The 24,793-nt window shown below is 43.9% G+C and overlaps 1 protein-coding gene across 12 annotated transcripts in view; it reads left to right on the top strand.

The window, feature by feature from the left end:
- Nucleotides 1-24,793, top strand: part of MAP4 (microtubule associated protein 4) — a 167,532-nt gene that overhangs the window by 24,457 nt on the left and 118,282 nt on the right. For 11 of the 12 annotated variants that reach the window (XM_075082085.1, XM_075082087.1, XM_075082084.1 and 8 more), the window contains exon 2: nucleotides 7,272-7,323. The exons of the other annotated variant lie outside the window; for it this stretch is intronic. The gene's annotated coding sequence lies outside the window, so the exon portion shown is untranslated. The remainder of the gene's footprint in view (nucleotides 1-7,271; nucleotides 7,324-24,793) is intronic. 12 annotated transcript variants of the gene reach the window in all.

Here is a 24,793-nt window from a genome sequence, read left to right as displayed (position 1 = left end):
TGGTACATCAGCTGACACTGCAGACAATGATCTTTAATCTGGTCTAACTTTGTAAAATTGCTTTTGGCACCTGCAACTTCCTGCTTTTTGCCTTTTCCAAAGTCAAGGAAAGACAATGTTTCATAGTCCAAATGAGATTACGCTGTTCTCCATGCAGGGGTGCACTGGCAGCTGGGCATATTTGATATATATTCGTGTTATATTTTTTAATATGAAAAGCATCACTGACCACTCTGTCTCTGATCTGCATAGGGAGTGTTTGTCATCTTTGTGAAAGCCGAAAGGAAACACACAGCCATGTTCTGGAACCATCTCAGGACTTGCCAGAGTAGGTAGGGGAAAGCAGCAGTGTTCTCTACGTTACTGCTACTCCAAAAGGGTGCAGTGTGGATGAAATGAGTAACAGGAGGATGCTTTTTGTTTTGTGTGTTGAACAGCCTGTTACAATAAACCGATAAACCTATTTCATTGTTTGCTGGGCATGGGACCCCCGTGCCTTTTTTCACTTGCAGCTAGAAGTTTTAAGTATCCTCCTTCACTTGTGTCTAGAAGTGACGCCGGCTGCCTTCATGGAGCAAAAATGAAGTGTTAACTATGGCTTGAATAGGATTGAGCTCAAAGAAGTCGCTTTGCAAAGTGAGAGCAAGAGTTTCCACAGATGAGAAATATAACTAACAGAGCAATGTATATCACTGTATGGAGAAGGCGAGAGCAAGGATCTAGGCAGCCAGTCAGCTCAGCAGTGTTTCAGGTTGAAGAGGTGGCAGTTGTGGGTTAGATGCTGGCAAAAAGTTACGATCACTTCACACTTCCAGCTATTTGTTACTTTCAAAACTGAGTTTATTGAATCAGTGTGAGCCAAGAGGGAGTTGGGTTGCGAATAGCCCTCTATTTTAGCACAAGTTGTTATGGGTGGGTGGCTTACACTGTGAAGGGGTAGAGGAAAACTACAGAGGGGAGGACATGGAGCGTTGCTGGTTGTCCATATTAACCTCCTCAGAATAACCTGTGAAAAACAGATGTGCCAGACACTCGCTTTGGATAAAAGGAACCACCTAGAGCAGAGAGACTTTTATAAAAGACTTTTTAAAGACTAGCGAAAATTATAATTTTTTTTTTCAAAAGGCATTGAGAGATAAGACCTTGTCCAATAGCCCTGTTTCTTACAGTAGTGGTTTGGGGGGACTCCTCTGGGGTATGTTCTTCCGTAGGGGCAGATGAGGATGAGTAGGACTACTGGAGTTTCCAGGAAGCTGGGATGATGTGAATATTAAAACAACTTAGAAAGTAAAAGCTTCTCATAGTCTGGCATCTCCGGCTATACCTGTGCTAGTGAATTACATGATGCCTGGTGAATTCTGGTAGTGCTGGAATACAGCATCCGTGCTGTTTGTTTTTAGAGTATTTCCTGTTGCAATCTCTGGCCTAGAGCAAAAGTACTCTCCCAGACACTGGTGGATGCTATTCAAGAGCTAGCATGGACCAAGACCATTGCCAAGAGCTGTCTGCATATAGCCACCCTGGTTTAAAGAGTAAGACTTTACCAGTGTGAACGCAGCCCTTTCCAAGTCACCGTGGTCCTGGGCACATTTGAGTCAACTCTGACATTGAACTTCCTAGTGGGGAGGCAGCCTTCTGTTCCTCCTGATTGCAGGAAGCACAATCAGTTTAGCAGCCTTTCATTAGAGCACAAGGGAAATTTGAATAATGAAAGCTTCTTTTTCTCTTTGTCCTCCTCAAGTGATCATTAGTGCTCAGCCCCAGCTACGGCAAAATGGCCGCAGGAGGAGCTCCAGTTGCCTTTAGTTTAACTGAGGTGTGTTTCTATTTCAGTCATAGTTCAAGACTTGACTCAGGCTCTTATCGCTCCTTTTCCTAACATGCTTGCAACTGAATCCTTATTTTATGAATCTCTAACATCTCAAATCATTAGAAATGCCTATCTCTGGTCTACACTAGCCAAAAAGATGGCAGGTTGTTGGATAATGCTGGCTAAGTGTGGGCGCGGGCATGTGCTTTGACAAATAAAGCCTGTGACAGGAGTCACTGTGGATCTGTATTGATTAGATATAACAGTAGGAAGAATTCAAGAATTCTTATTACCTTTATTTTTAGATGTAATTTAGCTAGGCTGAAGGCTTACTGTTCAATGAATTGTTCCAAAAATAAATATTTCATAAGAGGATTAAACTTGAATGTGAAAGACATTTTTTCTTGTGCATCAGTGCTTGTGGAAGGAACTGGCCAGAAATCACTATTCTCCTTAAATTTGCATGCTCTGAATCCAAATTAGAACGGCTTTCACCAATGCTACTCATCCACACAGGAAGCTGGAGGTGCTGTGGGGAACGCAACTGTGATAGCTAATTTTAGCTAATTTAGTCTTGTTAGCAGCAGAGTTCTTCAACTGTGAAAAGAGATACTTCTGTCTTGCTTAAATAACTTTTTTTTTATTGAGTTGCTACTGAAAAGGAATGTGCTTTGTTCCTCACCAAGGGTATTTTCTGCCTTGGTTTTTGGTGGTGTGGTTTTTTTTTGTGGATCTGGATGTTTGTGTGTTAAGGGTGGTCTTTTTTTTTTTCTTCTCCTGTTTAGACACATCTAAAATATCTATAGACAGATTCAAAGATCACTTCTAAGTATTTATGGCCTTCTCTGGGTGTTTTCGGCCTCTTGTCAGGTGTACTGTCTTGTAACGCAGTTGACTGCTCGCTCCTGCCCTCCCCACGCTCCTTGGTTGTACGCTGACTAACAAGAGACCGTGGGTTGCTGGAGCTTAACTCTTAATTAGCATTTCTTGCACCGTCTAGCCTTTTGGGATCATTCTGGAAGGTCCTTGGTTGGTCCTTGGTCTTTGACACTGGTGATTTGGCAACTCATGAGTCACTCTTCCAGCTTTCTGGAATCATTGCATGTGGTTTCTTTAGTCAAATTGCTCTTGACATACAAAAACCCACTGTGCTATAAAAATGGCTGCACTCGTGCAGCTGCTTATTTACTGTCTGATTGTATGAACCTTGCTGGTTTTCAGCTTTGTCAACCCAAATTGCTACAGAAGACACTTTATTAATAGGGACAGGCTTAAACAAGGATTAAATGTGGATATAGCCGAAGAGTATCTGCTTGCTTTACAGTTGAAGACCTTTATTGTTCCACGTGCTACCTGTGATTGGGAAGTATCATCTCTTTCTACAAGTAGTAAGAGTTGCATGACTACCATGAAGGTCTGACTTGCTGTTTGTGAATGTTTCCCTAGAAGATTATTCACTCTTCGAGTTCAGAGGAACTCCATCTTGTGTTTTGATGGCTCTTTAAATTATTAGTCTGACTTCAGCACTTTGCTTCTCTCCTGGGAGGTGCTCTACTCAAAAGCCTAGATCAAATCGAAAAGCAGTCTCTTTCAAATAGTCAGCTTTATTTGAGATGCCTCATGCAAGTGTGGGAACAGGAATTTGATGCCTAACAAAAATCCATTAAATACTTGACACTGGTACCCGTGAAGATAAAAGTCCACCATATATTCTAAAATAAAATCTTGTTTTAGGATCTTGGTGAATCCAGTGATAGGCAAGGAGCCAAGACGGGCTCGTGGCTATAAATGTGGTTTTCCTTATGTCAAGGTGTTGCAGTTAACTTGCTGCTAGCGTTGTTCCCCTAGGAGAGGACTGGGATGAAGATCTGAGATGACTTAATCTCCAGGTTTCATGGCCATCATGTGTATATATAGCTCAGGGTTTACGAGACTTTGCATTCGAACCCATGGTATTTGACAACGTGATACTGCTTTGCATGAGGAATGCTGTAGCTGCAATGTGTGCCGCCCCTCTCGGCTCTTCATATCAAGTGATCTTCATATACCATGCATGTTTAAGACAGGGAGCTATTTAAAGGAAGCTGTTTATCTAGAGATTTGGAAACAAAGTATGAAGAGTGAGACAATAGGAAACTAAAAGATTGAGTGGATTTCTTTCCCGGGTTAAGGGAAACAGTCTTCTGAATGTGGGGATGAGAAAACGGAAAGTGTTGCTTGTTTAGAGAAATTGAGGGAGCCTATAAGGGCGTCTGATATGATGAATGGCATGTTCTTTCTGTTATGAACTTAATTGCACTGAAGTACATTCCATTTAGCTGGGGTAAGAGAGATAATCCCGAACATAACTGGAGGTTTGCTCTAGTATCTGTTTGGCAGTATGGCAACATAAATGCAGATTGAGACAAGCGCTCTTCATACAGAAAGCGCTAGATTAGTGGAACTAGAGGCTGGCTAATGATGAGAACTGGTTGGATGTAGAATTGCTTCCTTGCTTCTGTCTTGCATCCTTTTTGGGTGGCTTACCAAGGTAGGTTGTATACTTTCCTCATGGACCAAGGAGAGGTGATAGCTTACTCCACCCTCAAAAGGGCTGCCACTGGAAACTGGCAGGGACAAGTAGTTGCTACTAAAAGCATCAAGAATTTTCAAAATTATAAAAAAGCAGAAATGAATTGTTAATGTGTGCCCTGAAATATGTATATGCTTTTGGGACTCCTCAGAATAACTGTTGGATTATAGATGGGGTGGATTTGGTGAACTCTCAGGTGAGAAAGAAACAGAAGGTACGCGATTGGGTAGTCAGCAGGAGGTAGTTTAGTGTATTGATGGGATGCAGGCGATTCAGTTGGCGGGGGGCAAAACCATCTGTGTAGAAAACTGGATGAAGTTAAAGAAGCCACTGAAATGTTTAATAATAAAAGTGCAAGAGCTTGGGAACCAGAAGAGCTGAGGAACAAGAACTACGGGTGCAGGACGTGAATCTGGATATTATAGGGATAGCAAACACGATGGGACAGTATGCATACCAGGCATTACCTGTTTTCTGATAGTGTAGGCAAGATAAAAATGAAAAGTGGGTGTAGAGTGGGATGTAAATGAAATAAGAGTGCCTTTCCTCTGTTGCTTTTCAGTGTCACTTGCATAAAAATTGTGTTGGGGAGAAATAAAGTTGCAAACTTGGAATCAGGGTTGCGATGTAGAGACAGATGTCTCTGAACATGAAAATAGTTCCCAGTAATATTTCTTCAAACTGGAAAACAGTTGTGGTTAATAATTGTCATGTAAGCCAGGATTTGCTGGTCAGGTGATAGATGACTTCTTTTTCTCCTGCTGTTCACCAACACTTCTGTGAGTTGCCCAGACCAAGAAACTGTAGTAGGCTTTGCTTTACTGGTATCAGAACCATGGCTGATCCAGCGCTACTGCATTTGAGATGGAGTAGCAACACCCAGCACTAAAAAAAGCAGTTAATAACTTTCATTTTTGTTAATGTTCTGCTGCAAAAGATAGGCCTGTGGGGTTTTCTTCTTCCCTTTTTCTTAACAAATAAAGTTCTTGGTGTTTTCAGTTGAGAGAGATTGGAATGTCATGTGTGAGAGTGTAATGACCTGGTGGATCACAGCAGCAGACACGGGATGAACTTCAGTGGAACAGACTGCCGGGCTGTGCAGTTAGGGCTTGATGCCTTTGGATGGGATCTGGGTGTTCATCAGCTGGAAGGAGCTGGAGAGAAGGACCTTGACGCCCCGGCTTATCACAGGGTGGCTAAACTGTGAATAACAACGTGGAAAAAGAAAGTGTGGGCTTACGACGTGTGTTAGCAGTCCCCTTCCGTTGGAAAGGGGAGCATTAGTGTTACCGCACAAGCAAGAGCTCATCCACCATACTTGTGCATCTGAATCGTATACAGGATATTCCTTCCTTTCTTAATTAACTTAGTAACTCTCCTTTCCACCCCTTCTGAAGGGAACAGAACTCTTCCAGGTTTCCCTTACTCCTGAGTGCTTCACCAGTTATTAAACATGAAATGATGCTCTTTTCAGTGGGCTGTTTTCTCATTCATCTGAAAGATTTGGCTTTTGACTTCTATGTAACATAAAATGTGCATCTACAGGGCGAGGAGCAAGCACTAGTGTTTCTATATGACTTTACATTAATAAGCAGGTACTGAGATGATATTTTGTTGTGAGACTGGCTTGATTACTTACTATGGTGATGAACAAGTTGGACCTTTCTCCATGTGGATTGAAATACTTGGCTGACTCTGTGTGGCTCAGTTTATAGTCTTTTCTGCAGGGTGCTGCATGGAGAGTATACGGAGTAATATTTTGACAGAAGTTTTGTGTGTGTGTAGCTATGCTTGTTTTACAATAAAGAAACATTAATGAATGAAGTGTTAAATATTGTATAGAAAAATTTGGACAGAACACCTGGCAGGTGAGGAGATAGTTCCCTGGTAAAGCTGGTGGGTATAGCTTCACTGAAACGATGGAAAACGTACAAAAAATAGCCTGCTGTGTTCAACTGAAATACAGCTCCTGAATTCTTTATTTTTTTTTCTTTTAAATCTGGATCTCCTTAAAATATTAATCCAAGTATCATTAATGTAATCCTTAAAAGAATACAGCATATTCTTTTCTGGTTGAGTAACGCATCTGGCAATGCCTATAGGTTTTGACTTATGAATGTATTAATAACACTGTGAGAGATCCTGCTCTGAAGTTTGGAAGCGCAGAAAATGGCACAGAGCGGTATAGGCTTTATTGAATGAAAAACGCTTCATCTTTGCTTTCTCACTTGTCTTGGACTAAAATGTGACAGTTCTGCTGAATGAAAGCCTTTAGTGTGCCTTGCACAGTGGCTCTACATAGTAATAACTGCTAAATTGGGCCCCAGATGTTTTGGTGCCTCTTAGCTTCGTTCATCTCAGATAAAAATTGGCTTGTGACTCAAACCTGGCTGTCGCAGGTGGCTCTGCAGGTGTGTGCCTAACAGTGACTCAGAGCTTTTCAGCCACTGTATGAACACCTGAAGTACTGCTCAGTGGAGGCATGCCCTAACCATCCTGGATTACTTCAGCTTCAATGGTGTGTTTGTTTAAAAAACAAAACAAAACAAAAATAAAAAACAAAAAACAAACAAACAAAAAACCAAAAAAACCCAAAACCCTGATTAAGATGCACGAGGGAAAAGTTGCTCAGAATTTTCGCAGTATATCCGCAATAGCTTGAGCAAGAGTTTATATGAAATAGTAATAGCTAGATAGTATTCCCGCTGAGGAGCGAACATTAAAGAAAGCTGCCTGGATGGCTGTGGTGGGACTGTAGCAAAATTTCTCCAAGATCTAGTTAATTTTGAGTAATGTAAGTCATTTCCTAGCCATCCCTAATAAGCTTACATCCACGTACTCTGCAATTGTGTGGCTTCATCTTAATTGTGCACGCGTTGTGTTTTGCAGATAAACAGTTTGAGGCCTGAAGGACCTGCTAAAGGGAACACCTGCTTTTGAGGTATGAACTAATTTTCTAATGATGCAACACTAAATCTTTAAAAGCAAAGGTTTGATACAGCTGTGTGTACACACTAAAAAGGCATCTGTTCTGGAAATACAGCTACCATCTACAGTTCTGAGGTGTTGTAATCTCTGACAGAAGTTCAGTAGCAGAGCTTGGCAGGGCAGGCACGCCTGGCTGTGACACGTGGAGTATTAAATGGACTCTGGGAGAGTCTGCATGGCTTTAAAAGGCATTATACGGAGAGTTCTGCGACTGGAACTTCTGCAGAATAAACATCTGATGTGCACTTACCTTTCCATGCTGTTCTGCTAAACACTTTATTGACTGCTCTTTTTTCATCCTTCCTTTTGGGTATTAAAGTTTCTACCGTTTCCCCTGCTTCTGTCCAAGATAGCAGGGCTGGTGCGTGACTCAAGGGATGTCCTTTCTGGCCAGGTGGGCCTTCTTTCTTGCCTTTTCTGCTGTAGAGGGCAGACATCCTGTTTAACTCGGTCACTGAAACGTTTCTGTCGGAGTAAGAGGACTACAAAAGATCAAAATGAGCAAACTGGACTAAGAAGAAAACCCAAGTCTGATTTGATTTGTTAGCAATTTGGAGCCATGGATCATTTGATTTTCTTGTCCTAGCCTGCCTTTGTGGAAGGCACCATAAAGCTACGCTTTAGCTGGATTCTGTTTCAGGTCTGCAGTCTGAGGATGTTTGAGTTGCAAGTGCTCACATGACATTATTTTAGTGAAGGAATTGAAATTTCTCCATTATATTTATATGGACTGAGGGACCTGGGTGTCTCCTACATTGCAGTTTGATCAGTGTGACAGCGATTGCTCTCAGACGCTGCCTGTTCCTTTGAGTCCTAGGAGCAGTATCAGCCTGTTCACTCCACTAATCTACACCTCTTTCTACCTTAACTTTAAGGTAGTCCAGAATGTAAACCAAGGAAACACGGCGCACAGACTTGTGCAGAAACGACTCCGCTGCTGATGTCAGCCTGCCAGTTTGGCTGTAAAGAATGCAGGGGAGTCAAATGGATGCTGTTCAATTACAGCTTGTTTTAACATCACTAACTGTATCTACTCTGATTTACTAAAACTGTCATGAAATGACAGTAGCCTCGTATGCCTCCTAAAACTTTGTTATGGGTATGGGATAAAATTGTTCCTAAAATACCTTTTTTTTAAGCCTCCTTAAATGGCAGGCGGAGAGCTAATGTCAGAGGTGCAAAGTTGTCTCTCTTCAGTTGGGCTGATGCTCGTGTGTATCCATTCATGACATGACTGGAACCGGGCTCAGTCAGGGGCAGCCACACCACCAGTTGTTGATACTGTGTACTGTGGCTGCCTGCCAAGCCATCTTAAGTCCTTCTCTAAAAGCTGTTTGAATAAAAGCCAAATAAGATGGCTTATCTCCCTCTGGGTGGGATGGAGGGAGGGGGTGGGAGGGGAGGTGCCCGGAATGCTGTGTCTGCTTTTCGCTGTGGCCTCCTTAGAGCTAAAGAGGTCATGGGAGGTGGACTGTCACCTTCTCCTGCACGGAGTGAGCGCTGTGCGCAGCTGAACAGAGGAGGTGACGTGGGAGGATGAGAGCGCTACATTGTCCTTCCTGCATGTTCCAGCCTTGAACTCCCCCCCCCCCCCCCCCCCTTAGCTTTGACCAACACGGTCTAAATGTCTGCCATACTCCTTGGATGTCTGGAATTGATCTCTGACTTCAATTTGCTTGGTCATGTTGTGCACTCCCAAGTTGTCTAAGGGGGTGAGTTTGCTATGCTATAGCTTTCCTCCTTTCTTTTCCCCACTGTACACAAATGAGAGTCACCATGTAAGCTCCCTCCTAGAGTCCCGGGATACATGTAGCTGTACCTCTCAGCATTTGTTGTTCCATGGTTTCAGGACATGGAAACCACACAGGTGTTTCCCACAGACTATATTCAGCAGCTAAAAATGCTTCCTGAAGTAATTTATCCAGACACATTTAATCGGCGCTCATTGACTGCCTAGATGAATAAAGGCAACTTCCTCCCCAGCATCCTCTGGAGGAGCCCAGGAGAGCGGGCGGGAGAGGAAGTGTTCGAGCGAGGCTGGCACTGCCTGGCTGGCTCTTGTTGGATGACCCGATTTGATCTTGGGTTGCAAACCAATAACCTGTTCATCTCGTGTTGTCACTCAGAAATGAATGGGTTCTTCCTACTTTGTTATGAGCTCTTTCAGCCAGGTACAGCTGCGTGTTTGCTCATCTCCCTTCCTTTCTTAAACTGCAAATACTGACCACAACTCTTGCAGCACCTAGAACTTCAGTAGGTTATTGTATTGGTTACATGTGTGTAGGTGGCGAGAAAGCACTTCTAAAAACACTTTCTGATGGATTAATTTGGTTTTTTTTTTGTAGAATTGCTCTAGCTGGGAAGAAACATGCACAAAACTACATCTGTAGGACCAGTTCTATTGATAAAAAGTGAACTGGATTGGGGCTGCTGCTGATGTAATTGTAGTAGGAGCAAGTCGCTGCTGCTTGCTGTGTGACTCCCTGCTTCCCCCCGCCCCCGCAGCAGAGCTCTGACTATGGAGAATTCTGCTCAGATAAGGCAAGCGGATAAGAAAGAACTTCCTCTGCCTCTGTGCTTTAACTAACCAAGCGTGATCGCTTGTCCTCAGAGGATTTTGCGTTTGCTGGAGGAGGGGCTGGTGCATTATCACCCGCCCTTTTAAAAGGGGCTTGAGGAAGTACATGCTGACCTTCCAGCTTGAGGATGCTGAGAACAGAACTGAGAAGGTTTAGCCCTTGAAGTAAGAGAGAACCCTTGGGAAAAAGGCACTGCTACCATATCACTTTACCACATATAGTTTTACTTCCTTCAAGTGATGTGGGCAGGACCCTTTATTTTAATTAAATTTAAAAAAAGAGCTTGGTTATTTTTTTCAGTACTACACTGAATTATTTATTTGGTCCCTTATCCTTCCCTTTTTGGAAGGGAAGCGGCCTGTGTCAAAGGGCACAATACTGCGATGCTGGATATTTCAGCCATACCTGCAATAAGGAAGCGAATCATTCTCTAAAGACACTAATAGAAATTTCAGGTCTCCCCACAGTGTTATCAGGTACAGTCTATTATTGCTCTTTCATGAAAGCTCAGCTTTTGTTTTCTAACCAGTGCCTTGTTTTTCAGCCATCCTTGAATGTATTTGTTATCAAGAGTACGGAAACGTAAATACAATAGTGGTTGAACTGCCGTAGCTACTCCCTTCCTCCTCTGCTGGCTTCCTGCATACATTTTGGAAGGTGGAAACTATTCTTCTGCATTAATTAATTTCAGAAATGAGTGTTCTTCCCCCTGTTGCCACCCCATCAGATTTCAAAAACCAAAGGGCGAAGAGAAACCACTGCTCTCACGTATGTTCCTTGAGACTGAGAACGAAAGGCCTCTTGCTGTAGCTCCTTCCAGCATGTTCTCCTGCTCCAGCCTGATGGAAGCACTGGCTAACAGGACGTACAGTTTTTCTCCACTCAAAGCTTTAACCAGACAGCCACGCAGGCACAATTCTAGTGGAACTAAGTCTGTGTTCATCTGCTTGCGACACTTGAGTGCATTTCTTAGAAGAAAAACTGAACTGGAGCAGTGCCTTCACTGACCTGAGTGTATTTCTCCCAAATTTGCAGTTATTTATGAGAGTTGTTTCCTAAATGGAGTTCTGCTTGTTCTAGTTGGGTCACTAGTAGCTAATGTTGGTCGCTTTCTTAGTCAGGCAGGAATTTTGTCATTAAAACCAGCTCAAGATAATGGAGAGGCTCAAATGGTAGAATTTGCTCTTTTGACTAGCTCAGGAGGAATTAGGCTCAGCTGTTTGATGGGTGTAAGCGGTTAATTTGACCTCAGACCATGGCTGTTGTGCCTTTTTTTTTTTCCCCCAAAGTCTGTCATAGACATTGTATGGCAGTAATAACTTTCTGGGGAGAGTTAGTTGTCTTCAATTACCCAGGTCTTCCTTGCATAACCTGCCGCTTTTAATGCTATTAATATGTCTGTACTGCACTAATGCCGCTCCTTTTTCAGAACTGAGGAGTTCTGTGATGCTCGTGTGGCACTTGGCAAACTGCATGACTGAACTTAGCTAAATAAAAATCCCTGGGATCCTCTCTAAGAATAAACATCACGTGAGAGCAGGAGTGTTTCCCTGCTTTGAGAGAATTAAAATGGCGTGCTGGTAGGGAATAACAGCAGCAGCTTAAGAGCTAGGCTGGCATCCATCTCTGGCTAAAAGGGATAAGCTACAAGTCCGGAGGAAGCAGAAGGGTCTGGCATGTAACCTTTCGCTTTTCTTGCTGTTGAGTTTGTCAGTCCGGGATGACATACTGCTTTCAGAATGTACTGTTTTTGTAATTCAAGAGTCTGATAAATACCCTTACAAAGGAGATGTGGACATATTTGCTTAACTTCTAGTCTAGCAGTGTTTCATACTGGGCCTTGGCCTACAGCTTAAATACCTATTAATGCACTATCGAGCACACTTCTGAGCACTTCTGTTACCTGTATTTAGTTCTTCCCCCCCCCCCACCCCTTGGTAGCATGGGAGGTACTGGAACTGGTGTAGGCGTCTGGTAATGTTGCCTCAAGTGTGCCTGCGTGTAGCTTATGTTCTGGCACAAGCAGTAATGGATGCTGAGATAATGTTATCTTGCAAGTCATTCCCTTGCTGAGGGAGAAAGTCTCTGCTCTGCCGGCCTGCGGTGCGTTAATGCTGGTAACGGAGTGCGTGAATGAGCCTTGCATTTTGTGGTCCCTCAGAAAAGTGTGTTCTCCCCTCTGGGAGTTCTGTGGTGACTCACCAGACCTTTCCCTGCTTCACATAACAATTCTGAAGCTAAATTACTGTTCTGCCCTTCTTTGTTTTGAGGTTGTTACGTTACTAAACAGGAGTGCCTCCTCCTGGATCGCAGGCAGGCAGTACGTACTTCCCAGGCTTCTAGCAAATCCTTTCATGAGCTGCTGTAGGCAAAGGCTTCAGCCCTGCTTGCAGAGGTGCCCAAGTGTGTTCAGCATTTTTAAAGCTATAGGCTTCTACCTTGGTTTAAAAGGACTCCTGATTTTTGTCTGTGGCTACACACAAGTGAGAAAATGATCTCTGCTTAGAAGTAATTCCTAGTAACATGGAATATATTTAATCTCCAAGATGAACAAAATCCACGCATTGAATTGCAAGAAGTGGTGCAAAGAGCCAGGCCTTTCCTAAGCATGTTCTAGGAACACACCACGGTGTAAAGACAGACTTGGATATCCCAAAGCTGCTCTTAACAGAGTAGGAAGAGGCAGGCTGCACAGCTTTGAATCCCCTAGGCATACTCTGCTCCCACCCTAAACGTGCCTAGGGACTTCATTTCTCCATGAATTTCTGAGCACCTGGGTGGCCTCGATGGCAATACAGGGACTGCATTTCGTTCCAGGCTTGAAAACCTAACACATGTGAAGCAAACAGAAAGCTGCTAATGCTTGGTAAGTGGGCACATCTGCTCTAGACTAGTTTGCCTACGTGGTTGCAGAGTTCTGCTCTGGCTGATGCCCTGAAACCTTGGCTGGGCACTGATGGAGCATTTGCTGCTGATTTTTAAATGTCTGTTTCCGTAACGCTTTCTTGTGGTTTTCAAATGGCAACCCCCTACCTCTCTACTAGCTCAAATGTGTCTGTTGTATTTCCAGGTTCCTTTTGGGGCATATCTGTCAGCTCTCAAAAGCCCGAGGGGAGGGCACGATTCTCCAAGGCAACTGCTGAGTCCGGAAACTAACTTATTTGCTAGAGCAAAGATCTCGCAGAATTTGCAAGTAGCTAAAACTTGTTTCTTAGTATAGAAGAGTGGTTTGTTTCATTCCTCCAAAGTTTTTTGACCTTCCAGTAGTAGAAAGCTTTAAAGTGTTGTTTGCTCTTTGCAAATCTACTTGAAAAAGCATCGACAGGTTTGTTGTTCCACTCATCTGGCTCCGAAGCACCAAGCTGGTGATGAGTTGTCGTTGATGAAAACAGTTTACTAGTCAACTTTGTCATTTTGAAGCTACCAGTTCTGTGTCCTGATCGACAGGTTCTCATGCTATATATTTATGTTGTCAGGAAAGGTGCTTATTTTAATTAAAAGTAGCTGCTCTAATATAGTCACTAACATAAGTAGAATTATTCTATATAGGTAAAGGAGTAAAGCTTATATGTAAACTGAGTTCCTGGAAGCAGTGACTGTGTGTAGCCAGCTGCCAAACAAGCTGCTTCTGTGTTTGTGGTAGTGTCTGCTGTAGCTGCTGCTCTCTCTAACCTGTGATGTTTTATGCTCCTTGCTCAAATTCTGTCTTACTTGTTGAGTAACGCTGGCTAACGTGTTGGTCTTGGGGCCCTCCTCTAGAGAGTGAGTGTGCTTGCAGCAGAGGGCACCCAGCCTTTCCTGTGGGCGTCAGATTGTGTCTCTGAGCAGAAGCCACGAAGCTGATGTGCAGGAGCTCTGCCTCAGAAGGTCTTTCCAATGCCATTTATGACTTGATTTATCTTTCTTGATACCCCCTGTAAAATAAGGGAGCAGAGTTGCTGAGTGTAAATCTCGCCTCTTTCTGCCAGATTGGTTCCACAAGCTTGAATTGTTCCTGCTGTTCTTTCAGAAAGCTTAACTTGGAATTTTCAAGGCTTACTATGATAAACTTCTTGATGTACAGAAGAGATATGGTATGGATGTAACACGTTAAATGCTAGTTAATGGCTCCTTATTTTACTCTTCAGTGAGAGAACACAGATTCTGAAATAAAGTTACCAAAAAAAAGCTATGGTCTTACTTTCCCTCCTACCCCCTCAGATGTGTATATATAGATAAGGCAAAATGCTGTGAGTTCATGAAGGTATCGTGGGCCTGCACAGCGGTATTACAACTGTAATTAAGCTGGACTGGATCTCTGAAAAATTTTTCTCACAGCATGACTTGAGCTCTTTCTGATCTCCTGGTTTGTAGTTCCAGTGCTCATGCGGTGCGGTTTTCTTCACGAGCAATAGCAGAAGAAATCATCCTAGAAATGGAAAGCCGAAATTCTCATGTCAGCACAAGATCTGTTACTCTGGGAGCTGCCTATGAAAGACGACTGTGGATTAGGATGAATGTAGAGGAGCTGACATGAGGACTGAGGTGAACTTTGTAGTGATGCTTCTCCCTTTCTGTGCACTCATCAGTCCTCCTTTCCAGGCTAACGGCAGTGATGACTTTGCAGGAAGAAGCATGAGGAGGTACGAGATACCTAATAAAAATGAGAATTATTGACTGATCCACTATATTAAAATGTGCCATCCTTCTCTTCCTCCCAAGAGAAGGGACTCATTAGCAAAAGCCAGAAAGCCATTATTTTCTGGGTTTTGCTCTTGGGGAGGTAGAGGCTGCCTTCCTTTCTGATGCATGTGCTATTAAAGGAAAGCAGCTGACAGGAACAGCTGCTTGCCTTGCCTGTTTGGTTTGTGGCTTAGCAGTCAATATGCAGCATAGAAAGAAAAGTGCTTTGCTAACAGCCAGAGTTTTCATACCCTGCCCCCACTTTGACTGTCTTTCCCTCTGTCCTCTGCCAAGGGAGAACAGGAGACTCTTTCCCCCCGCCATGATTAATGAAACTCTCCTTATTTGGTGCTGCCTCTCCTGGTGTGCAGCACAGAAAATCCTCTCTTCTGAGAGACAGCTTGAAAACCAGCAAACAAGTATGACTCTGGGCAGTTTCTTTTTAAAAAGTAGTTAAGGAATAGGTCATTTTAGAGCTAAAATTTACAAGTCTGTGCGGAAGGTGGGCAGACGCCTTTATTTTCCTTAGATAAGCATTTATGGGTTTTAGAGATGACATACCAGTCTTTTTTAGGTCTCTTGTTTCAATGCGTGTAGGCCCGTGTGGAGCTAGACGCTTGAAAGTCCCCCACAGTTATTATCTATGAACTCATCTTCCATGTGGCTTTTTTGAAGGCCAGCCAAGACCATTAATCCCCACCTTCTAGAGTCCCTAATCCCTGCTGGGGCTTATAGGAAAGTTATTCTTGTACTCCCAGTGAAGCTGCTCTGGCAGAGCATCTATCCTGCTGTAACTTAAGGCAAGTTTATTAATGTGACTTTTTATCAGCTTGGAAATGGTACAACTAATAATGTAGCAATCTAACTTGGACAGTCTTACCCCGTCTTGCTGAGTGGTTAATAGTACTGAAATTGCCCAAAGGGAGGGAATGACTCGGGAGGCTGGTGTTCTCTTATCTCATCTTGGTGTGCTTAAGTATAATTAACAATAGTAAAATGCTCTTTGCAGGCACAAATACATGCCATATTTTTTTTGGGGGGGAATGGGCACAAGTGAAGCGAAGTCAGGGTTGGAAGTGGTCTGCTGGGCTGATGCTTGCAGTTGTATGGCTCCTCTTCTCAGCCTGACACTCCTAAAGCCTCCTGGCTCTGCGTTTTGTGCAGTTGTGGCAAGACTGATGGAAGGCCCTCTTCCTTGTGAGCCTCCCCCCTTCCCACCATCCTTACTTGATCAAAGACTTTTCTTTGGTTGCAAGGAAGCTTCTTCACACACTCAGGACTGTTTCAGGTGGTCTTCCCTCCGTTTGTTGTCCTTCTAGGGTTCACTTGTGCTTTGGATAGGAGGGAGCTCTGAACGGTTTTACCTTCGGCTCATGATTTGTTCACTCTTGTTGGTTCTGGTAGCATTGGTCAGCTCTGTCTGTGCTAAATCCTCTGTCTACTGAAGTGGTTCATTAGGCAGCTTGGGGCCTTTGCTGTCAAAGGGAACTGTGTGACCTCGCCAGTGGTACATACCGTGGAGAAATTGCAAAATTCACTTCAGGCTTTTAGACTAAGCCTGAGCAATTTTAAGTCTAATTCCCAGGGACGTGGTAGAGTTACTCTCTTGGGTGTCTGGAGCTTTCTGTCTCTACAAGTTCTGTGACCAGAATTAAGCTCTTCAAAGCCAGATAGCAAAAGAAGTTGTTGTGTTGACTTTGCTCAGCTGTTAAGTGTGCTGATAAAGAACATTGTAGGCTTCATGCCTAGAGTTCCCATGCCGTCTCCTTCTGGAGCCATTGCATGTCGTTACTTCCCTGCCTAGAAAAGAAGGCAGGCTTTGCAAGAAGCACCTTCTCACCCTGGGCAGAGGGAGAACCTGACTGAAGGCCAGAAGGGAGTGTAACTGATGGAAAAACCAGCAGCGGAGACTCTGAAATCTGAGTTAGCGACTGCAGTCTCACTGCGCAGTACAACTGTCTGTGCACGCCGGACTTCATACCGAGAGCTTTGGAAGAAGCAAAGGGCGAGTCTGTGCCATGTAAATGCTGTGTGCCAGGGAAGTAATGCTTCTGAACATGATCATCCTCGAGTCCCATGATGTTATCTTAGGGAGCTGGAACAGCAACGGGTAAGTCCAGCCCTCTTGGGTTCATCAGCAACTCTGAACACCTTCAGAGCGATAACTGGGCCTATTTCACGAGATCTCATGTCTTCCTTAAAGCAATACTTTAGGAACAAGTTTTTTAAAGGGGAATACATGAATGCATAAATAAAACATGAGGCAGTCTCTTTACTTCCATAAAAATCAATGTTAGAAGTTAGTGTAGATGATCTGATGTCACCCACAAAAAGGAGGGGTTTTTATCCTTAAGGGAAGAAGTCTAGGGTTCCAAACTAGAGCTGGATAACAAATTTAATGAAACATGTTTATCCAGAGTGCTTTGGGAGTTCTGAATTATGTGTCTGTAGCTGCTGTTGATATGCTGTCTGCCTGTTGTGGTGCTCATGGGAAGGTACAGTAGGGTAATATTCCTGCCATATGTGGATAATACCAGGTCAGCCATTCCCAGGGCACAGGGCGTTGTGCATTTCCATTCCTCCCACCCCACCAGCATCCTTTAAGAGGAAGTAACTATAGGGAGAAAAACATAATCCCAGCGATTTAAAAACCAAACAAAATTGAGCAAGAAAAAAAGCCCCTTTCTTATGGCTCTTTCCCTCCTCCTGCTTCATGAGGCAGAAGTTTATTTGCTGCATCCCGGCTTGTGGCCACGCGCCACTGTGTGGGATTGGGAGCTCTCAGGTAGGGTCAGTGGCTCCTAGCTGTGGGACTGCTGTTGTTGCAGCCCCATCAGTTGGCCTGGTGGCAGCATGCTACCAGAAGCCCAAATACTCTTACAGGTAGCAACCACATGTGGAAGCTTTTTTAGATATTTGCTTTTATCTTAAAGCTGCATTTCCCTATACCTTTCCATGCAGGAAGAAAAAGGTGAGGAGCAGTGAGAAACTAACTTTTCTTGTGTATGTACGTGAAATTCTTGCTCTTGGACTGACCTTCCAGGTTGATTCTGGTTGTCTTCGTAGTTTTGCAAGTCAAGCTTTTCCTACTGTACTGACTTCTGGCCCTCACACTGTAGACAATCTGAAGCAATTGCAGACAAGTAATAACTTGTCAGTCTTTTGAAGCAGCAGGAGGAAGACCTTTGTATACCAGCAAGCAGGATCAGCAGCTGCCTTTCCGTTGCAGGACTAGTTAGGACTCCTAGAGTTAGCTTCATAGCACCCAAAGTTATTTTAGCTCTTAAATTAAGAACAAGAGAGTTACCTGAAAATTTGAATGAACAAGATGGGCCATTGCGTATCAGAGATACAAATTCTGGAATTATTCCTCAATTTTTTTTTTACATAGCCATGTCTCATTTCCATTCTTGGCAACAGCCACTGCATGAATGAAACTGTGTCTACTGCAGGACTGCACTACTGTGTGCTGTCCACACTACTTCATCCTCTGGGTCTGGGACAGAAATGGATCCTTTCCAAAACTGTATGTGGCCAGGGAGGTTGGGAGCATTGTTTTGGTTTGTTTTTAAGGCTTGCCTTCGAGGTGCAAAATGGAAGTGCTTTAGGACACGTCTTGTTCTGTTCATAGGCTTTTGGTCATTGGTTTCAAAAATATGAACAGTGGTGTTCAAAGGCTATCAGAATTACAGAATGGCTGAGGTTGGCAGGGACCTCTGGAGAAAAACAGAGCGGGGAGCTGGACCGGGTTAAGACAGGTCACCTGGAACAGGCTGCCCAGAACTGTGAACTGTTGGGTATTGAACGTCTCCAAGAATGGAGAATCTCCAGCCTCTCTGAGCAGCTTGCAGCTCCTGAACTCATCATCCGAAGTAACTGTGCCAACTGTGTTGGTTATATGGAAGACAGTTGACTGTTTTCCTTCTGAATTTCTTTTGTCCTCACATTACAGAGAGGTGACCCAGGACATTCCTGACAGTCAGGTATTTGCCAAGAGAGAAGTGATCTCTTCCTTATTAAAATAAGAGATGAAGGCAGCTGAAGTCAGTCATGCCATGTTTTTACCGATGCCTCCTAAGTCTCCCCATTCTGTCATTAAATACACACACGTGTACGGGTGCCCGTATATACAACATTCTTCAGACACTGCAAACAAGAATTCTTACTAGTGCTCCTTCATTTGGATATTCCGTCTGCCTTGATGTTTGGTGGAGATCTAGCTCCAGCTAATTATTTTTATTTTGCATAAATGCTGAATATAGACTTTATTTTTAAACTGCTTTTACTTAATTGAAAATAATGATAATAAGAGGTATAGAATATGCATGTTGCCTGCCACTAGAATTCAGAGATTCCTCGAAGTCTTGAAATACTAGAGTATTTATTTATTTCTCTCCTTCCGCTAAAAACAGATCTGGCTACAGTGATCAATTTGTGTAGAGGGCTTCCAGAATAACTAGGAGTAACACAGTCAGTCCTCTCCAGGCGACTTTGCTCAGACAGAACTGCCTTGCTTCCCTGGGAGAGGTGAGCGGTAAGCTGAACATGATGGAACCTGCAGGAGAGTTCCTACCCTTGCAGGCGACCTCTCGCAGGAGCCCGGCGGCATGGGTGGCTCGTCTCTTTGCGTTTGGAGGCAAATGCTTAGTGGGATGCATTAAATGCCAAGATGGGAAGCAGCAAATGACGTTTTGTAAAATAGCAGAGGCTTTGACTGCCGAGAGGTTTTGGCCTATATTGTCATGGACTGGATCACCAGGCACCTCTATTCTGTTGAAATCCATGATGAGATCAGTTGCGATACTGAATTATAGCCAAATTAAACATTGGAGCGACGCAACTTCCTCATGGACAGCAATCACCATACGAGTGTGTTCTTTTGGCTGGTGCAAAGCTTGTATTTTAAGCAAGCAATACAGAGCATTGAATTCCTCTTTGAAGGGTCTATTGTAGATGCAAGTGCAAAGGTGGAAGGGTTGAGCGATGCAGTGATCTAGGCTTGCTGGCGTAAGGCAAATGTTTCTGGAAGAACATCATTGTGGATCACAAGGCTTCTGCCCTGGAGAGGGTGGACCAGCCATGGAATCTTGTGTTTGCAACAGCTGTAAATTTATTTAGTCCTTTCATAAAGTGTTTCAGGGTTTAGTAGCTGTTAGAATAGTCTTCCTTTTAGCCAGCTCCAATGAAATGTTTATTTGCCTTTGGGAGCTTTTCATTCCCTGATGTTGTGTGGATTGTGTAACTTGTCTCAGGTGCACTCTGCAAATCTGCCTGATGCTGGAGATGGAACTGCCGTAATGGAGGTGCAAAGCTGATCCCTCATCATTATATTAGTGAGGCTGGGCTCCATCTTCTTCAGAAAGGCAAATTGTGCTGGTTTTCCTTCGAGTTACAATTTATCGCTACTTAAGAAAAGTAGACTTGAATTGTCCATGTTGCCATTACCTCCCCTGGATGGCCGTCTCCCAGTCCCTACAGGACCCTGAGGTCCCTTTACTTTGAAGAAAAAAGCTTTCTTTATAATTAAATCAAGTACAGATATTTTAAGTAAGCAACTGTCTGCATCTGAAAAGAATGGCTATAAACTGAGATGTAGCTTTAGTAAACCTGAAAAAATTTTGGACTGTCAGCTTGCAGGCTGACTTTATGGCCTTTACATTGACCGCGAGTAGGAGATCCACACGTGGACGTGGAGAGAGGAGGATATTTTACAGCTTTCCTCTGTCTAGCTCAGGATTTCTGCCCAGTTATCTTTGTAGACTTTATCATTTGATGAAGTGTAGGGTCTCTAAGCTATGAATGTTTGAAAGGCAGGAAGAAAATAGAAGTTGTCTCAAATCTCCAGAAAATTGAGAGAATCTTTTTAACATTAATGAAGAGGCACGAATACTGGGAGACTGTCTGCTGTCTTACTTCGCTAATTCGCACGCCATCTGAATAATTGAATGTGGTGAAAGGATGCCTCATTGGCTTTATTATTGCTTTCTTAAGGGAAGTCTAGTCGATGAAAATGTTTCAGGCTTTTGGAGCTGAAACGTTCATTAAAGACTCAATACCCAACTTCTACAACTAAATTGCATATTTGCAGTACCAATTAACAGCAAAAATAATGCTTTGCTTTAAACAGCAGAGAAATGGCTCGTATCCTAGTAATGAAACCCTACAAATTGATGGAGACTCTTTCAAAATGCTGAATAAAAACCAGAATTGTGTAGACTCCTAGAAGGAATCATGAAATCAAAATAACTGCACTGTTTTAAGCCATCAACTTTGAAATTCTGAAGTTTCAGTTTATAAAAGTTGAAGGTATGGCATTAAAAAACCCCGGCCTTTGTCAGCTAGAGCTCGTTTCGTTCAAGTGACTTTCCCTGTCATAGTCTATTGGCCTCGCTGTGGCGGTTTCCGTTCTGCTCTGACAGTTGCTCTTTGTTTATTCAAAATATTAACATGCTCATGAAAGTGGATGACTAATAGCATTAACGAAGCACAGTTGGCATGCAGGCTGTGCTCACCACCTGCGGCGCTCGCTGCCCCCCTGCCCGCAGTCAGCCTGAGCATCTTCTGCAGAGTCACTTCAGTCATCTCAGATTTTCCTGATCCTCTAGTAGGGGTCCCAGCTGAGGCTATAACTGCTTCCCAGCTTGTCTTTGTGGCCACTGCCTGGAGAAGTTTGCGAACCCACTTGGAACACAGCTGTGCTGTTTCCCCTCACGTCCGCGTGTAGATCAGTGTGCAGCGCTCACATCTTGGAGACGTAATGCCAAATGGGAAGTTGTCTACAAGCATACCGCCGTCAAGCTTCTGCTCAGCTGTCTTGTGGCTCTTGTGTTCATTTTCTTTTCGCCTGTCCCCTTCCACCTTCTTAGGCTTGTTTCATTTTTTGACTTAGGCTTTTTTTCCTTACCCAAAATACATATACGTGTGTTCCACCCAAGACTTTACCTGAATGCAGTGGCTTTGCTCACATTCATGCCTGCTCACAGGCTTGCTCCAACTGTCCTCTCCCAAGTGAAAGACCAGCAGTGCTTGGAGCACTCATTTCATTATCTGCTTGGCTCCGTCTTAGCTCCTTGCTTGCCTGATGTGCGAGTTCAGTTACCCACGACGGAACAGGCCGCAGACAAGCTTGAGAATCTCCAGGGTTGTTTCGGTGCCTGTGTAGTGTCGATTGGAGCTCATTGAACCTGTTCCATTGTGCAGGCTTTTTGCTGCAGGAAAGGAAGTTCAAGTGAGGCTAGCAGCCTGAATCAAAAGCTGAGGGGAAGGTTATTAGTGACCTAATAAGTAGAAGTAGTGAGATATCAGATGTGGAAGAGGAAATGACTGAGCAAACGGTGTTAGGAGGAAGCAGTAGTGGCTGATGCTCTGCCCTGGCTTTGAAGTTCTGTTGACAAGCTGAATCACAACTTCGTTAAATCTATTCAAAGTGAGAAGTTAAACCATCATGTTTATTCCATAAACTGATGGTGGAAGTGAACCCAGATTTGTATCAAGCCTTTGGAGCTATTTTGTGGTTATTAGTATACAGTTCGGTGGCACTGACTTCTGTATAAAAGCCCAGAATTCTTGGGGACACCTTGCCCTGTCCTCAGCCCTCTGCAGTACCCTTGCATCCATCAGCACTTCCCAAGCTCTGCCTGCGTGATGGATAGCCTGTAGTGGCGTTAAAAAAAAAAAAAAGTGTAGACGTGCTGCTTGGGGCCATGGTTTAGGAGCCCTGAGGGTGTTGGGTTGGGGTTGGACTTGATGATCCCAGAGGTCTTTTCCAGAGTTAGTGATTCTACGATTGTACTGTGGCTTGGTAATCCTGAGTGGAAATGTCTGTGTTGTCCTTCTGTTGCTCTGTGGAGGCAGTAAGAGGAACTTTTTTCCCTTTACTTCTGTTGTGCACTTCTTAACTTGTTGCCTATAGGAGCTTGGAGGTTCTGGGACTGACTTAATGTATTCTTTATACTTAAAATTAGCCAGGAGGCTGTTGGAGAATTTGTGCTGAGAAGGGAAACAACACTGAAGTGCTTTGTCTGTTGTAGCAGGCAGGCATAAAACCACCAAATGCCCCAAATCTACCTTCTCGGCACTTAACACTTCCTTTGTCCTTCATAAAGGAGGGAGGCATTTACTTAAGCTGTACAAATAGTAGTTGGAAACTCTTCTCTATTTATGTATTGTCTGAAGGAGAATGTGGTTTTGTATGAGATGACTCTTACTGAAATCCTGATGTTGCTGAAAGTCCAAACATGCATTTGAAGTTAGTAATGCGATGTTGTATGTGATGCCTTACATAAGCGGACCTGTAGCGTGACAGTGAGGCTGGCAGCACGAGCGGTGTGGCAGGCTGGAGCTGGAAACCGCTCTGCTCTGCTTCAGCCCGTAGGAGTTATGAGAAAGCTCCCGACTGTGCTCTGGTTTAAACAACTGCTCAAAGCTTGAAATCTGTGTTTGATTTTGCTATGGAAATGTCTATAGTCTTCTACTTACCACAAACATCATCGTATCACTGGTTATCAATAACCTCAAGCAGGGGGTTGGACGAGGTGATCTCCAGAGGTCCTTTCCAACCCCCACCATTCTGTGATCAGGTACTTGACGCTTGTCTAGCAGATCTTGGGTATTGAGACTGGATGGCCTTCCCTCTACTAGTGAGATAGTAACTGTACATGACTGCATTTTTGGGAAGCTAATTCCTGAATATAAGCGAAAATAATATTTCAGTTGGGACGGACCTCAACGATCATCTAGTCCAACTGCCCGACCAGTTCAGCGTTGACCAAGATGAAGCATGTTGTTAATGGAATTGTCCAAATACTGCTTAAACACTGACGGGCTTGGGCGCCCCCTCTCCAGGAAGCCTGTTCCAGGGTTTGACCACCCTCCCGGTGAAGAAATGCTTCCTCGTGTCCAGTCTAAACCTCCCTTGATGCAGCTTTGAGCCATTCCCAGGCATCCTGCCACTGGATCCCAGGGAGAAGAGCTCAGCACCTCCCTTTCCATGTCCCTTCCTCTGGAAGCTGTAGGGAGCCACGAGGTGACCCTCAGCCTCCTTTTCTCCAAACTAGGAGAGCTATAATCCTGATACCCATTCTGAGGCTGTTGCGTTGTTTTTTCTAGCCAGTGAGTTGAGCATGAATTTATAAATTTTGTTGGAAAGTCTTTATTAGAGGTCCTTGACCTGCTCTCTCTACCTCTGAGAAGCAGCCTCTAGTAATTTGAGTCATTTTCTGCAGCTCAGAACACCTGCAAAAATAAAGCAGAGATCTTACCGTGTTGAACCTTAGAACACAACAACAAAAACCCAAAAAATTAATCCTACTTGTTCAGACTGCCTAAAAAAGTTAAAAAAAATTAAATTAGGTCATAAATTTGTTGTGCCCAGCCATGGAATGCAAAAAAAAAAAAGGCGACTTGTTTCACTGATGTATCCTCTCCTTTTGAAAGATAGATGCAGACATCCTTTTCGTAGCAGACTCCCCTCAGGATACTGCGGAGGAAGATGACTTAGCATATATCTGCTCCCTGCTGCCCTGTTTTCTTATGCCTCAACGGCCACTGCTAAGTGCTCATGAGAGCCTCGTCTAAGAAAAGCAAGCTGACTTACGACAAGAGAAATGGGAATTATGACTGAGCTGTCCCTGTTTCTTCCAGTCGGGGATTTTGTTCTGTATGTAGTTAGGAGCTAATTTTAAAGGAGCAAGTGGATCTGATGAAATTACACAGATTTATGAGAAGCGTGTGTATCAGAGGGTCTCCTTTAAACAAACAAACAAGTGAGGAAATACTGCTTCGGGTTTTTTCTCCCCTCTTACTTTTGTGACTAGATTTCTCTGTACCTCTTTGGCATAAAGGCTGCCTAAACTTTAACACAAGAGAGTATAGCGCTGACAGTGGTAGAGGTAACTACCAGCAAGCACCCAAATCACTCTGAAGTGGAAGCACGGGGGCCGAGCACAGCCCGCCGGGTGCAGGGCAAGGTGTGTACCCGCTTTAGGAGACCAGCAGCCTCGCAGGACTCCCTGGGGCGGCTGGAAGCGCTGCGTCCCTGCGGGGCTGGCAGCAGCGGGTGCGCTGCCTCGCGTGGCCGCCCGGCGGGTTCCCTGTCGTGCGTACGCGTCTCTGGGAAGAATCTTCTATCCCCTCTGCCAGAAATCTGAGGGAGGTCAGTTAATGTCTCGTGCCAAGTATGAT

Source organism: Phalacrocorax aristotelis, chromosome 2, assembly GCF_949628215.1.
Source record: "Phalacrocorax aristotelis chromosome 2, bGulAri2.1, whole genome shotgun sequence".
In the NCBI taxonomy this organism is placed as follows: Eukaryota; Metazoa; Chordata; class Aves; order Suliformes; family Phalacrocoracidae; genus Phalacrocorax; species Phalacrocorax aristotelis.
Note: the sequence above shows the minus strand (reverse complement) of the source record. Positions and strands in the feature narration are given on the sequence as shown.